General features: G+C 39.5%; 1 long non-coding RNA gene across 1 annotated transcript in view; it reads left to right on the top strand.

Annotated features, from left to right (window-relative positions):
- The first annotated feature begins 1,723 nt into the window (after nt 1-1,723).
- The window catches only part of LOC132534041 (uncharacterized), a 35,976-nt gene continuing 23,549 nt past the window's right edge, over nt 1,724-14,150 (top strand). The window contains exon 1 of the long non-coding RNA XR_009545755.1: nt 1,724-1,836. This is a non-coding gene — a long non-coding RNA (uncharacterized LOC132534041). The remainder of the gene's footprint in view (nt 1,837-14,150) is intronic.

Raw genomic sequence — 14,150 nt, 5'->3', positions numbered from 1 at the left:
TTCCTTCCTTCCTTCCTCCCTCCCTTCCTTCCTTCCTTCCTTCCTTCTTCCCTCCCTCCCTCCTTTCCTTCCTTCCTTCATTCCTCTCTTTCTTTCTTTCTTTCTCTCTGTATCTCTTATTAATATATATATTTTTTCAAGATTCAGTCTTCTATACCCCCATTTATTTACCTGACTGCTTCTTTGGAAACTGGACAGTGGAGTTTAAGTTATTTTCTCCTCTTAACTGTTTGTTTTTATTTTCAGTCAACCACCAAGTGTTTTTCTCCTACCATCTACCACTGATCTCTTACCTCAATTGATGCTTTTCTAATGTTGAATTTGGAAAAAAAAATTTCCTGTTTTCACCATGTTTTTTTCTAGTTTATAAAGGATGACTGTAGTTTTTCAACTCAAAAGCTAAAAAGAAATTGTTTTCAAGTCTTTTGGCTGTTGTCAAAACCCTTCCAAAGGCAATGAGTACAGTAAAGCTTATTAATAACCTGAATTGGTGTGGGGGAGACCCCTGGAGTTAATCAATACTCACAAAGGGAAACTTTCTATTGAAAATGTGATGGGAGGTTTAGAGCTATTGGATAAAAAATAGAAAAATTTTAAATGGAAGTTTAAGAGCAAGAAAAAATGTGCCATGGTCAATTAAATAAAAAGAAAGTATGCTAGTATAGTGAATCTAAAGAGACGTTTAAATTCTGTGTACTTTATTTTTCCCTTAGTAAAATAACAGTGATGACATTGTAAATTTCCTGCTGTTACAAAAAAAGTTCATATCTTTATATTATCATTTACTTTCTCTGTAACTCTGGGAAATCTACCTATCTTTTATAAGAGAATTTCTCTTTCCTTTTTTCTTTTTTTTTCTTTTGCCTCCAGGCTTATTGCTAGGGCTCAGTGCCTGCACTACAAATCCTGGAGGCTATTTTTTCCCTTTGGTTGCCCTTGTTGTTCATCATTGCTGTCACTGTTGTTGGATAGGACAGAGAGAAATGGAGAGAGGAGGGGAAGACAGAGAAGGGAGAGAAAAACAGACACCTGCAGACCTGCTTCACCACTTGTGAAGCAACTGCCCTGAGGGTGGGGAGCCTGGGGCTCGAATCAGAATCTTTATACTGGTCTTTGCACTTTCTGCTATGTGTGCTTAACCTGCTGAGCTACCACCCGGCCCCATATAAGAGAATTTAACTAAACAGACTGATCATTTTACTCTCTACATATCTACCTGTCCATTCTTTTACAAATCTAACTATCATAAGTTTAGGTCAGGGACACTACCTGCTGGGAAATTATGCCGATGCAGTCACATCTGCCATGTTTTCCCCTCAGGCTACTGCTAGTTCCCTGGAGAGTTGGGACGTTCTTGGGAGTGCCTGTTCAGCCATGTTATGCCCTCAGGGCATTGTCTATATCCCCACGATATCCCGATATACAGAGTGCTTTGGTTACTCCTCCCCCCTCCCATTCTCATGAGAGTTATCATCCTATCCTGGAGTGCTATGGTTACTCCTCCCCCTTCCCATTCTCATGAAAGCTGCTCCTATAAAAGCCTTTCTTCTTCCACACCTCTCTCTCTTGCCAGCGCTTCACTCCAGTGTTCAGAAGCAGGAAAGGTTACTGCATGAGGCAGCCATTTTTGCTACCTCCACATGGCCCAACCTGCTTCTCTAGCACCCAACTCTGAGGTGCTAGCACAAATAAAGATTTGTGTTTCCTCTTCGCTCCAGACCCCCTCTCTCTTCTCCGCGGCCCGCGCACAACAACATCTGGCTCAACAACATCTGGCGCTCAATGTGTCCCACACTCACACCCAGCCTGAGGTCCAGAAAGGCCGCCCAGACACAGGTAAGTGGCATCCGCCCGCCTCTGTGGCCCCACGTTTCCCTCCACCATGGAATTTTTTCGTTTTATGAGGAGATGTCCCAGTAATTATCTCCTTCTGCCCTGGGACAGATTCGCACTCTCACAGATGGTTTAATTTCTGCTACCTCTTGGATTTTTATAACTGTGGTTGCCACTTACAAGATATGTACAACGTGGTCTGCCATGAGGATAAGTGACCTTGAGGCTGAGATACGAGAGTTAAAGCACATGTGCTTAAGACTCAGATGCCCTCAGGGATCAGCAGATAGACCCAGAACTTCCGTTCCCACAGACACGTACATGTGTTAGGAAGCTCCTCCTCCGACCCCGCCCCCTGCCGCCCAGGGTTCAGCTTCTCCTGAGATACAAGAGTTAAGAGATACGTGCTTACAACCTAAACGCCCTAAGCGATTTGCAGTCAGCACCCAAACTTCTGTCCTTGCAGACACGTGCTCAGTTCCTTCTGTGGCTTCCATGACCCCTTCACCCGCTGTCCCTGAAGACACGTGTTCGGCTCCTACAGACACGTGTTCAGTTCCTTTTGTGGCAGACATGTGTTCAGTTCCTTCTGCTTCTCTGGCCCCGCCCCCTGATTCCCCTGAGGCTTCCGGTTATCTAGCCCCTCCTCCTACCGCCCCGGTTTTGGCTTCCCCTGAGGCTTCTCTGACCCCAACCCCTGCTGATATGTCATCATTAAGAGACCTAGTGTCTGAGGTACAGGAGTTAAAGGCAGCATTTAAGGACTTTAAACCATGTGCAGTCCACCCCAAGAGCTCCGTCCCCGTAGATATGTGTGCAGTTTCCCCTGCGGCCACTACAGCAGTTTCCACGGCACCTTCTACTTCTGTAGCTCCCTCTCCCATGTCATCGGACCAAATCCACACCTTCCTGGTAAACGTGGCATCTGGAACCTGGTGATTGAAAAGAGAGTTAACATATGAAGCCAAACAATTTGTTGAGCAATCATGGATCCCAAGCTTGGAATAGTGGAGAGGAAGTGTTAGGGAGGTACTCACTGCAAACTCTAGTGTACTTCTGCTTTCAGGTATATATTTTGCAGTAGTTTATGGATACGTGTGCACATAAGCTCTCTCTCACAGAAACTGGTATATATCTAGGTTATGGGAATTTGTTAGAAAGTGAACTGCCTGAGATGAAATTAGAGTGTACTATAAAAGGAAAGGTCTCACCCGAGTAATGAAGCTGAAGGGTTGTCATTCCACACGTGAAGTCTCTGGATACAGTCTGAGGTGAAGCATGTTGAGGTGGCAATCGTTGCATTGGTTAGGTTGTGATTGGCGGATGCAATATTATTTGGTTTGGAGTGGGAGATGCATATGGGAAAGTGGGCCCTATCCAAGGGTTCTAGGACTGGGGGAAGTAGGGGCTCTATAGTGGAGATGTGAGGTTCCTGCTGTCTTAGGGTTCAAATAGACAATCGATAGTTAATATTATCATCACATTATTTGTTAATTGGGTTAACTTTGAAAAGTCCCTTTGTTATGGTTTGCTGTCCAGTATCCAGTAACTTGTATATAGCTGTGCTATTGGATGCTTCTAATCTACTTGGTCTACGCTTTTGAGAGAGTCCACATATCAAATACATAGCCTATATATTAAAAATATTAAGTTTGTCTTTTGAGAAACTTTGAGACATACAATTGATTTCCCCCTCTCATATTAATTAACTACTGATTTATATGTCTACATTTTGCTAGGAGTGTACATAAACACCATTCCCACCACCAAAGGACTGTGACCCATTCCTCCCGCCCACTCCCAACCCCCACTGGCCCAGGAAGCTGCATGTCTACCCCTCACCACTGGGTTTTTACTTTGGTGCCCTACTTACAATTTGATCAGGTCCTGCTTTTAGTTTCCCTTTCAGATCTTCTTAGTCAGCTTCTGTTGATGAGTGGGATCATCCCATACTCATCTTTATCTTTCTGACTTAGTTCACTTAATATAATTCCTTCTAGCTCTGTCCAAGATGGGTCAGAGAAGGTGGGTTCATTGTTTTTGATAGCTACATAGTATTCCATTGTGTATATATACCACAGCTTTCTCAGCCACTCATCTGTTGTTGGGCACCTGGGTTGCTTCCAGGTTTTAGCTATTATGAATTGTGCTGCTATGAACATAGGAGTACACACCTGTTTTTGGTTGGGTGTTATGGAGTCCTTGGGGTATAACCCCAGGAGAGGAATTAATGGATCATATGGAAGGTCCATGTCTAGCTTTCTGAGAGTTTTCCAGACTGCTCTCCACAGAGGCTGTAACAATTTACATTCCCACCAGCAATCTAAAAGGGTTCCTCTGTCCCCACATCCTCTCCAGCATTTGTTGCTGCTGTCCTTTTTGATGTATGCCATTCTTACAGGAGTGAGGTGGTATCTTAGTGTTGTCTTAATTTGCATTTCTCTGACAATCAGTGACCTAGAGCAGTTTTTCTTATGTTTGTTAGCCTTTTGGATCTCCTCTGAGGTGAATGTTTTGTTCATTTCCTCTGCCCATTTTTGGATGGGGTCATTTGCTTTTTTGGTGCTAAATTTGCTGAGCACTTTATATATTTTGGTGATGAGTTTCTTGTCTGATGTCTGGCATGTGAATATCTTCTCCCATTCTGTGAGGGGTCTCTCTGTTTGTTTAATAGTTTCTTTGGAAGTGCAGAAGCTTTTCAATTTGGTGTATTCCCATTGGTTTGTTTCTGCTTTAGTCTTCCTTGCAATAGGGTTGGATTCATCAAAGATGTCCTTGAGGTGTATGTGGGAAAGTGTTTTACCAATGTTTTCCTCTAAGTATTTGATTGTTTCTGGTCTGACATCTAGGTCTTTGATCCATTTGGAGTTGATTTTTGTTTCTGGTGCGATAAAGTGGTTCAATTTCATTCTTCTGCATGTTTCAATCCAGTTTTCCCAGCACCATTAATTGAAGAGAGCCTCCTTTTTCCATTTAATTCTTTGGGCCCCCTTATCAAAGATTAGATGCCCATAGGTGTTGGGATTTACTTCTGGGCTTTCAATTCTGTTCCACTGGTCTGTGTGCCTATTTTTGTTCCAGTACCATGCTGTTTTGATGATGATGCCTTTATAATATAGTTTACGGTCTGGGAGTGTGATGCCTCCATTTCTATTTCTTTTCCTCAAGATGGTTTTGGCAATTCTAGGTGTTTTCAGGTTCCAGATAAATTATTGTAGTGTTTGTTCTATTCGCTTAAAGAAGCTTGGTGGAACTTTGATGGGTATTGCATTAAATTTGTATATGTCTCTGGGGAGAATATTCATTTTGATGATATTTATTCTTCCAATCCATGAGCATGGGATATCATTCCATTTCTTGGTATCAGTTTCTATCTCCTTGAGTAGCGACTCATAGTTTTTAGTATATAAGTCTTTTCACTTCTTTGGTCAACTTTATTCCTAGGTATTTGATTGATTTCGCTGAAACAGTAAATGGGAGTGATTTCTGGATGTCTTCTTCTTCAGATTTAGTGTTTGCATAAAGAAATGCCACTGATTTTTGTACATAGATTTTGTAGCCTGATACCTTGCTATATTGCCTAATAACTTCCAGTAATTTTCTACTGGATTCTCTAGGTCTTTCTATGTATACTATCATATCATCTGCAAATAGTGAGAGCTTGACTTCTTCCCTTCCAATCTGTATCCCTTTGATTTCCTTCTCTTGCCTGATTGCTATGGCAAGAACTTCCAATACTATGTTGAAGAGTAACGGTGACAATGGACAGCCCTGTCTAGTCCCCGATCTGAGGGGGAATGCTTTCAGCTTCTGTCCATTGAGTATGATGTTGGCTGTAGGTTTGCTATATATAGACTCCACTATCTTGAGGAATTTCCCATCTATTCCCATTTTTGTAGAGTTTTGAGCATGAAGGGTGTTGGATTTTGTCAAAGGCTTTCTCTGCATCTATTGAGATAATCATGTGGTTTTTGGCTTTGCTTTTATGGATGTGGTGAATGACATTGATTGACTTATGGATGTTGAACCAGCCTTGTATTCCTGGGATGAATCCCACTTGGTCGTGATGAACAATCTTTTTGATGTGTTGCTGTATCCGGTTGGCCACGATCTTGTTTAATATTTTGACATCTATGTTCATCAGATATATTGATCTGTAGTTTTCCTTTTTTGTTCTCTCCCTATCAGCTTTTGGTATCAGGGTGATGTGGGCTTCATAAAAGGTGGAAGGGAGTATTCCTTTTCTTCAATCTTAAGGAAAAACTTAAGAAGTATGGGTACTAACTGTTTCCTGAAAGTTTTGTAGAATTCATTTGTGAAGCCATCTGGTCCAGGACTTTTGTTGCTGGGGAGATTCTTAATAACGGTTTCAATTTGTTTGTCTGTGATTGGTGCATTTAGCTTTTGTAGTTCTTCTTGGTTCAGTTTTGGAAGGGCATATGCTTCTAGGGTTTGTTCCATTTCTTCCAGATTCTCTAGCTTGGTGGCCTATACTTCTTTATAGAAGTGTTTCAGGATTCTCTGGATTTCTGTGGTATCAGTTGTGATATCTCCTCCATCGTTTACAATTCAATTTGAGTCTTCTTTTTTTTTGTTTGGTGAATCTGGCTAGAGGTTCGTCAATTTTGTTTAATCTTTCAAAGAACCAACATTTGGCTTCATTGATCTTTGTATGGTTCTTTCATTTTCGATGTTGTTTATTTCTGCTCTAACATTAGTGATTTCTGTCCTTCTGGTTGCTTTAGGGTTCCTTTGTTCCTCTTCCTCTAAGTTCTTGAGGTGTGCGGTAAGGTCGTTCATTTGAGCTTCTTATTGGTGTTTAATATGTGATTGTATGGCTATAAGTTTCCCTCTTAGTACTGCTTTAGCTGTGTCCCAAATATTTTGATAAGTAGTGTCTTCATTTTCATTTGTTTCCAGGATTTGAATTTCCTGCTTGAGTGAGTCTCTGACCCAGTGGTTCTTAAGGAGTATGTTGTTTAGTTTCCAAATTCTGTGACTTTTAATAATTTTCTGTTTGTTGATAAATGTCCGTTTTACTCCACTGTGGTCTGAGAAGATACTTGGGATGATTTCAATGCTCTTGTATTTATTGATGCTGTCTTTGTGGCCTAACATGTGGTCTATCCTTGAGTATATGTTATGTGGATTTGAAAAGAAGGTGTATTCCAGTTTTGGGGTGTGAAGGAATCTGAAAATGTCCAAGAGGTCTAGTCTGTCAATCTCTTCATTCGATTCTCTTGTATCTTTGTCGTTTCTCTGCCTTGTTGATCTGTCTAAGTGTGAGAGTGGGGTATTGAAGTCTCCCACTATTGTTGTATTACTACTGATGTATATTTGAAATTCTTTCAGTAAGTGCTTGACATATTTAGATGGTCCCTCATTGGGTGCATAGATATTAATAACTGTTAAGTCTTCTTGGCTGATTGAACCGCTAATCATTATGTAATGTCCTTGCCTATCTTTTATTACTTTATTTAATTTAAAATCTATCGTGTCTGAGATGAGAATGGCTGTTCCTGCCCTTTTTTGTGGTCCGTTAGCCTGTATGATAGTTTTCCATCCTTTTACTTTGAGTCTGTGTTTATCTTGTTGTGATAGATGGGATTCTTGCAAGCCAGCATATGGCTTGATTATGTTTTCTGATCCATCCCCCAACTCTGTGCCTTTTTTCAGTGAGTTTAAGCCATTGACATTTACTGATATTATGGATTTAATGTATTGTTGTGCTATTGTTCAAAAAAATTTTTTTTTGTTTTTTCTGATATATTGCCAGTATTATAGTGATGTTCTTGTTTATAAGAGGTCTTTTAGAACCTCTTTCAGGGCCGGTTTGGTGATGGTTGCCTCCTTTAACTGTTGTTTGTCTAAGAAGGTTTTGGTCCCTCCATCTAGTTTGAATGAAAGTCTAGCAGAATATATTATCCTTGGTTGAAACCCTTTTTCATTCAGGGCTCAATAGATACTTGCCATTCTCTTCTGGCTTTTAGAGTTTGAGTGGAGAAGTCGGCAGATAATCTTATGGGTTTTCCCTTGTATGTGACTTTTTGTTTCTCTCTTGCAGCCTTTAGGATCCTTTCTTTATCCTTACTTCTTCTCATTGTGACTATGATGTGTCTTGGTGTCTTCAGGTCTGGGTTGATTCTGTTTGGTACTCTCTGGGCCTCTTGAACCTTGATATCCTTTCTGTTATTCAGGTCTGGGAAGTTTTCTTGTATTATTTCCTGTAGAATATTTGCTGCTCCTATAAAAGCCTTTCTTCTTCCACACCTCTCTCTCTTGCCAGCGATTCACTCCGGTGTTCAGACACAGGAAAGGTTACTGCATGAGGCAGCCATTTTCACTACCTCCACGTGGCCCAACCTACTTCTCTAGCACCCAACTCTGAGGTGCTAGCGCAAATAAAGTTTTGTGTTTCCTCTTCGCTCCGGACCCCCTCTCTCTTCTCCGTGGCCTGCGCACAACCACATTGGCTCAACAACAACTACCAAGATACTTCAAATATAATACAAATATCACATGATTTAGAATCAGAACACACTGAATCAAAATTTGAATCTGTCATTCACTCATTTAATGGTCTTGAGAGTGGAAAATATTTCAACTTCATTCAAGGTATTTTTATTTTTTAATTTTATTTATTTATTTTCCCTTTGATGCCCTTGTTTTTATTATTGTTGTAGGTATTTTTGTTATTATTGTTGTCATTGTTAGATTGGACAGAGAGAAATGGAGAGAGGAGGGGAAGGCAGAGAGGGTGAGAGAAAGATAGACACTTGCAGACCTGCTTCACCTCTTGTGAAGTGACTCCCCTGCAGGTGGGGAGCCGGGGGCTCAAACAGGATCCTTATGTTGGTCCCTGAGCTTCACACCACATGCGCTTAACCCACTGCATTACCTCCAGACTCCCTCACCAAGGTATTTTTATGAATAAACACAGTATTACATAGAATTTTTCCTGTAGTCTTTATAGAATTCAGTATCTCATGAATTTATAATTTATAACTTATTTTAAAGAAATCAACATTTTTTAATTTATTTTTAAACATGAATAAGAAAGAAGAGAAAAGTAATCAGAGAGAGACGAGAGCAATGTTTAGCTCTGGCATATTCAGGGATCAAACCTGGAGTCTTGGGCATGAATGTCTTATATTCTACTTACTAAATCACCTCCTTGGTCATGAAATTTACCTTTTAGGTGCTTTTAAATACCATCTCATTCTCATCTTATTCACTGCCTCGATTTTGTCTTCTTCTTTAAATATATCCATCATATAAAACTTCTATAAGGGAAAATATTCCTGAGAGAAAGCTCATAGAATGCATTCGCTAAAGTTGTAACAGTTAATTATTTTATTTTTAATTCTAATTTATATTATATATTTATTTGTTTATTTGTTTATTTTTGATAGATACAGAGAGAAATTGAGAAGGTAGGAGGAGATGAGAGAGTAAGAGGGGGGAGAGAGAGAGACACACAGAGAGAGAGAGAAATCTATAGCACTGTTTCACCATTTATGAAGCTTTCCCGTTACAAGTGGGGACTGGGAGCTTAAACCTGGCTTTACACATAGTAATTTTTGCACTCTACTAAGTGTGCCAAGTTAATTCTTTATATATATAATGTGTTTTTTTTTTAATATATAAGTGACAGATATAGAGCAAAATGCAGAGATAGAGCAGGACACTGATCATCTCTGGGTATAGTGATGCTGGGGATTGAATCTGGGACCTCACAGTCTCAGGCGTGAATGTATTTTTTGTGTAACCATGATGTTGTCTCCCCAGTCTATCAATTAATTCTTACTCTCTTCCAATCTTGAAATTTCGTGACATGTGTGTTTGGGAAGCAGTCGCTTTAATTTCTTCTTCTTGACTCTTAGCTGCAGATCAAGAACGTATAGTTAGGACTAAAAATGTGACAGCATGCTGGCCTATGGTCTATGTCCTTTCCAGTTTGTCAAATTTATTCTTTTTTTTTTGTAATAAAAAGTAAACTTAGAGATGCATTCACTTTACTTGACATTAGTATCAAGTTTTCAGAATAGGGAATTGAGTTTTCCAAATCACCAGCAGCCTTTCATTATCCCTTGCTAAAAAATTCTTCCCTCTTCTTCAGTATTGACAAGTGATAAATTTGGCTGGACTTCTGGAATTGTTCTGTTTTCAAATGTAAAACAAAAATGTATTTGTTTAAATTTTAGTAAGTTGCTAAGCTGTAAAATCTCTTTATGATTTGACAACCACTAGAAACTTGAATCAATCAATAAAGAAACAAGGAAACCCATGAAAAGTGAACAAATTTTATCTTTCTAATTTTAAAATGTGCGAAAATAATTATTTCATGCCTATATACATTTATTTGTATTTCAACATTAATTTTGGTTACATGAGTGCCAACAAAATAAACATGATGACAAAATTTTAATGTTATGTAGTTATAATGCAAGTATTTTTTAGATATGGAAATAAATTTCTGAATACTTTCAAATGTTACATTTTCATGACCAAATAAATGTAGAAATCAGAGGTAGAGAAGATAGAATATTGGTTATGCAAAAGACATTCTTGTCTGAGGCTCCAAAGTCCCAGGTTCAATCTTCATATTACCATTAAGCAATAGATGAACAATGCACTAGTAAAATTAATTAATTAACTAAAATTTAAAAATCAGTAAGAAGTTTTAAGGATTTCAGATTTATATTCTAAATTAGTAGTACTCATAATTTAAAATGCTCCCAAGTCATCTGCTAAGACCTATATTCCTGGGTTTCTCTTCAAATTCTAATTCAGTAACTATGGGCCTATTGAATTTGCAATTCTAGAAACTTCTTACATGATACTGACACTGTTGCTCAGATGACTGCCACCAACATCAAGTGCTATATGTAATAAGTATATCAGCAAAGAAAAAGAATGAAAATGTCAGTTGAAATTTTTCCATGAATCAGTTTGATACTGTCTTTGAAGGACCAAACTCAAACTTGGATGACTTAAACAATATTTTTAAAACTGTCTAGAAAGAAAGGGGCAGGGGAGCACTAGAATTCAATGTACAAAGCAAGAATGATGGGATTATAAAACTATGTTGGAAAAAAAACAAAAAGAGAAATGCATTCAATGTACTTAGGGAAAATAGGAAAAAATAAATGTTCAGTGATAAAAAGCTAGTGAAACTCACTTCCAGGTTCGGGAAGACAATAGAGAGCAATGGAATATGTTGATGAGCATGAGAACAAATCTCTTTATGTCTCATATCTATTTAGTTATCATGTGGGCTATTATAGACTGAATTATGCCCCCCCCATGTTGAAGCCCTAATCTCTAAGAGTTTGGAATGCATACCTTCATGTATGCAATTAAAATTAAATGACATCATATAATGAGCCTTAATCTAACACAACTAATGTCCTCATAAGAAGAAAGATCAAAACACACACAGAGATGGCGAGAAGACTGTGGACACACAGTGAGAAGGTGGTTGTTATCTGTAAGTCAAAGATATCCAACCTACAAAGCTATCTCCCAAGATGTAACTTTCTGTTTAAGTTGTTCTGTGTCGTTACAGCTTCACAGAAGTCAGTAGTCTGAATTTTATGTAAAATCTTCTGATTTGTATATCTTAGTAACTAAATCAAAGTTATTTGAAACTCTGCAAAAAAAAAAAAAAAACTTCAGATAAAAGACAACCAGATCTTATTTTGATTATGTATGTAGATATTCTAACCAATGATGATTGTTTAACAAGTGTTAGCATTTCTTTCCATCTTAAACAACAGTGAAATTTTGTGGCTTTGTTGGAAATATAGCCAATTACCTTGGAGTGTGTCCCTGAGGGTTTTAGAAATAAAACACTACTTAGACTTCTTTGTTATCTTCCTTTCCTGTCCTTTCAATTTGTGACTGATACTAAATGACACTATTAGGAGGATTGAGACTGAGAAAAGTAGAGTCAATTTCTTCACATTTCTGAAAGACAGACAAAGATACCAAAAAGCAAGTGCGTTTTGGGCAGGTATAGAACAATTTTTTTTTCCTCCACTGAATAACTCCAGTACACAGGCCATAGCTGAGCTGGATTGTAATGTCCCTTTCTTAACACCTCAGTGGATACTTCTAAAAAGATGTGTGTAGAGGGATAGGGAAAAAAAAAAAATCACTTAGATGGTGCCCTGCTTGTTCTGTTTTGCTTCCAGCCTTCCCCCCACTGCACTAGAGACAGTTGTGGCCTCTTTCTCTCTTGTGTTCTCTCTCGATCTCGCTCTAGCTCTCCTTTTCTTGCCCTCTCTCATCCCCCCTGCCTCTTTCTCTCTACTGCTTTATGTAGTTTCTGAAAAAGGTCATTCTAGAGTTGTGAAGCCTTGGTAATGATAATAAAATTTTAAAAAGATATTGATGGTCTAAGGTAGATTCTTAGTTTTCATTTTTCTACATACAAGTACAGGTACGAGTAGAGGTCACTGAGAAATTTCATTCCCCCTTTTTTTTCTGTCAAAAGCATCACTAGGGCTTGATGCCAGCACCATGAATCCAGTTTTTAAGTGACATACAGGAATCTCCAGATAAGTCCAGTGGCATTCAAAAACTTTTGTTTTTGAAAATGAGAGAGAGGAAAAAAAGGTAGTAATTTTAAAAAAAAAGCATCCAGCATGAGACCTCCACTTTTGACTACCACACTGTGTCCATAAAGGAGTCACCCCACTGACTGGGTCCACTGCTATTCTAACAAAGAGCAGCTACACAGTCTGTGCTACAGTGTAATCTCATTAGGGCAATCTAACTTCTCCCCCCATCCTTTTATTAGGGAAATAGTAATTTACAAGACTGTTGTTATCATATGAATGTGATTTCTTCTTCTTCTGTGTTAGGTGTCTGTGCATCACTCCCATCACCAGTTAAAAGCTTCACTATTGGGATTCAGGCAGCAGTGCAGTGGGTTAAGTGCACATGATGATGTGAAGCACAAGTATCAGCATAAGGATCCATGTTTGAGCCCCTGGTTCCCCACCTGCAAGGGGATCTCTTCACAGGTGGTGAAGCTGGTCTGCACACCGTGTCTCTCTTTCTCTTCCCCTCTCTTTCTTCCCCTCCTCTCTGTTTCTCTCTGTCTTATCTAACAACAACAGCAATGACAACAATAACAATAAATACAAGGGCAACAAAATTTGAAAAATGCAAAAAGCTTCCCTACCTCCAGAGACCTCTCCCACCTCCTGCTTCTCCTTTGCTTCGCTGCAATGCACCACCACTAGTTTTACCCTTTGCTTTCCTTTTCCCTCGTTTCTTTCTTCCATTTGTATAAACACATTGCTTCATTTTTAGTAGTTATTTAATAATGGCTTATAAGGTCATGACAGGGTTATATTATAGTTCCATACTGTACCCACCACTGAATTGTCCTTTGTTTCTTAGGTCCCAACTATGAGTGATTTTATCAGTATTCTTCTTCTTCCGGATAATCTCACTGAACATGATTTCCTCAAATTCCACTCAAGATGTGGCAAAGGAGGAGATGACACTGAGAATATCTCAATATCCCGTCAACATTAATTCACATAGTGGGACTTTTCCTTAGGCCAGTCATTGAGCTTTGTGCCATGTGCGCTTAGCCCACTGTACTGCCGCCTGACTCCCAGTTGGGGCTTTTCCAATTCTATGAAGCTTACAATCTCAGCTTACAATTTCAGAAAATAAAAAACAAAACATGGAGACTTGATATGAATGTTCAAACTAAGACAGAATCACAAGACTGACAAAATACTGAGACAGCTTTCTCACACCTAAGTGCAAAGCCCAGGTTCAGGACTGGTTTCCACTCCTCTTGAGTAAGGTTTGGTGCTTGAGTGTCCTTCTTTCTGACTGTCTGAAAATCAACCCAGAGTGTTAAAGCCCATTTATAACAAAAGAAAAGAAGAAAAAAAAGAGGAGAGGAGGGGAGGGGAGGGGAGGGCAGGGAGGAAAGATGGAAGGGAAGGGAAGGGGAAGGGGAGGTGAGGGGAGGGGAGGGGAGGGAGGGGAAGAGAGTGGAAGGGAAGGGAAGGGAAGGGGGAGGAAGAAGGGGGAGGGGAGGGAAAGAAAAGGAAGGGGGAAAGGAAGGGAAAGGGAATGCAGGGGAGGGGAGGGAAAGGGAGGGAAGGGAAGGAAAGAGGAGGGGAAGGAAGGGATGCATTCCTTATGTTAAATGCTCAGTCAAGAATTAGCCAGTTGAGAGTACACCTGCTTGTGCATTGTTACAATGGCCAAGGACCCTGGTTTTAGTTCCTGCGTCCCTACCAGCAGGGGGCAAATTTTGCAAGTGGTGAACAGTGCTGCAGGTG

This window comes from Erinaceus europaeus, chromosome 17 (genome assembly GCF_950295315.1).
Source record: "Erinaceus europaeus chromosome 17, mEriEur2.1, whole genome shotgun sequence".
Taxonomy (NCBI): domain Eukaryota; kingdom Metazoa; phylum Chordata; class Mammalia; order Eulipotyphla; family Erinaceidae; genus Erinaceus; species Erinaceus europaeus.
Note: the sequence above shows the minus strand (reverse complement) of the source record. Positions and strands in the feature narration are given on the sequence as shown.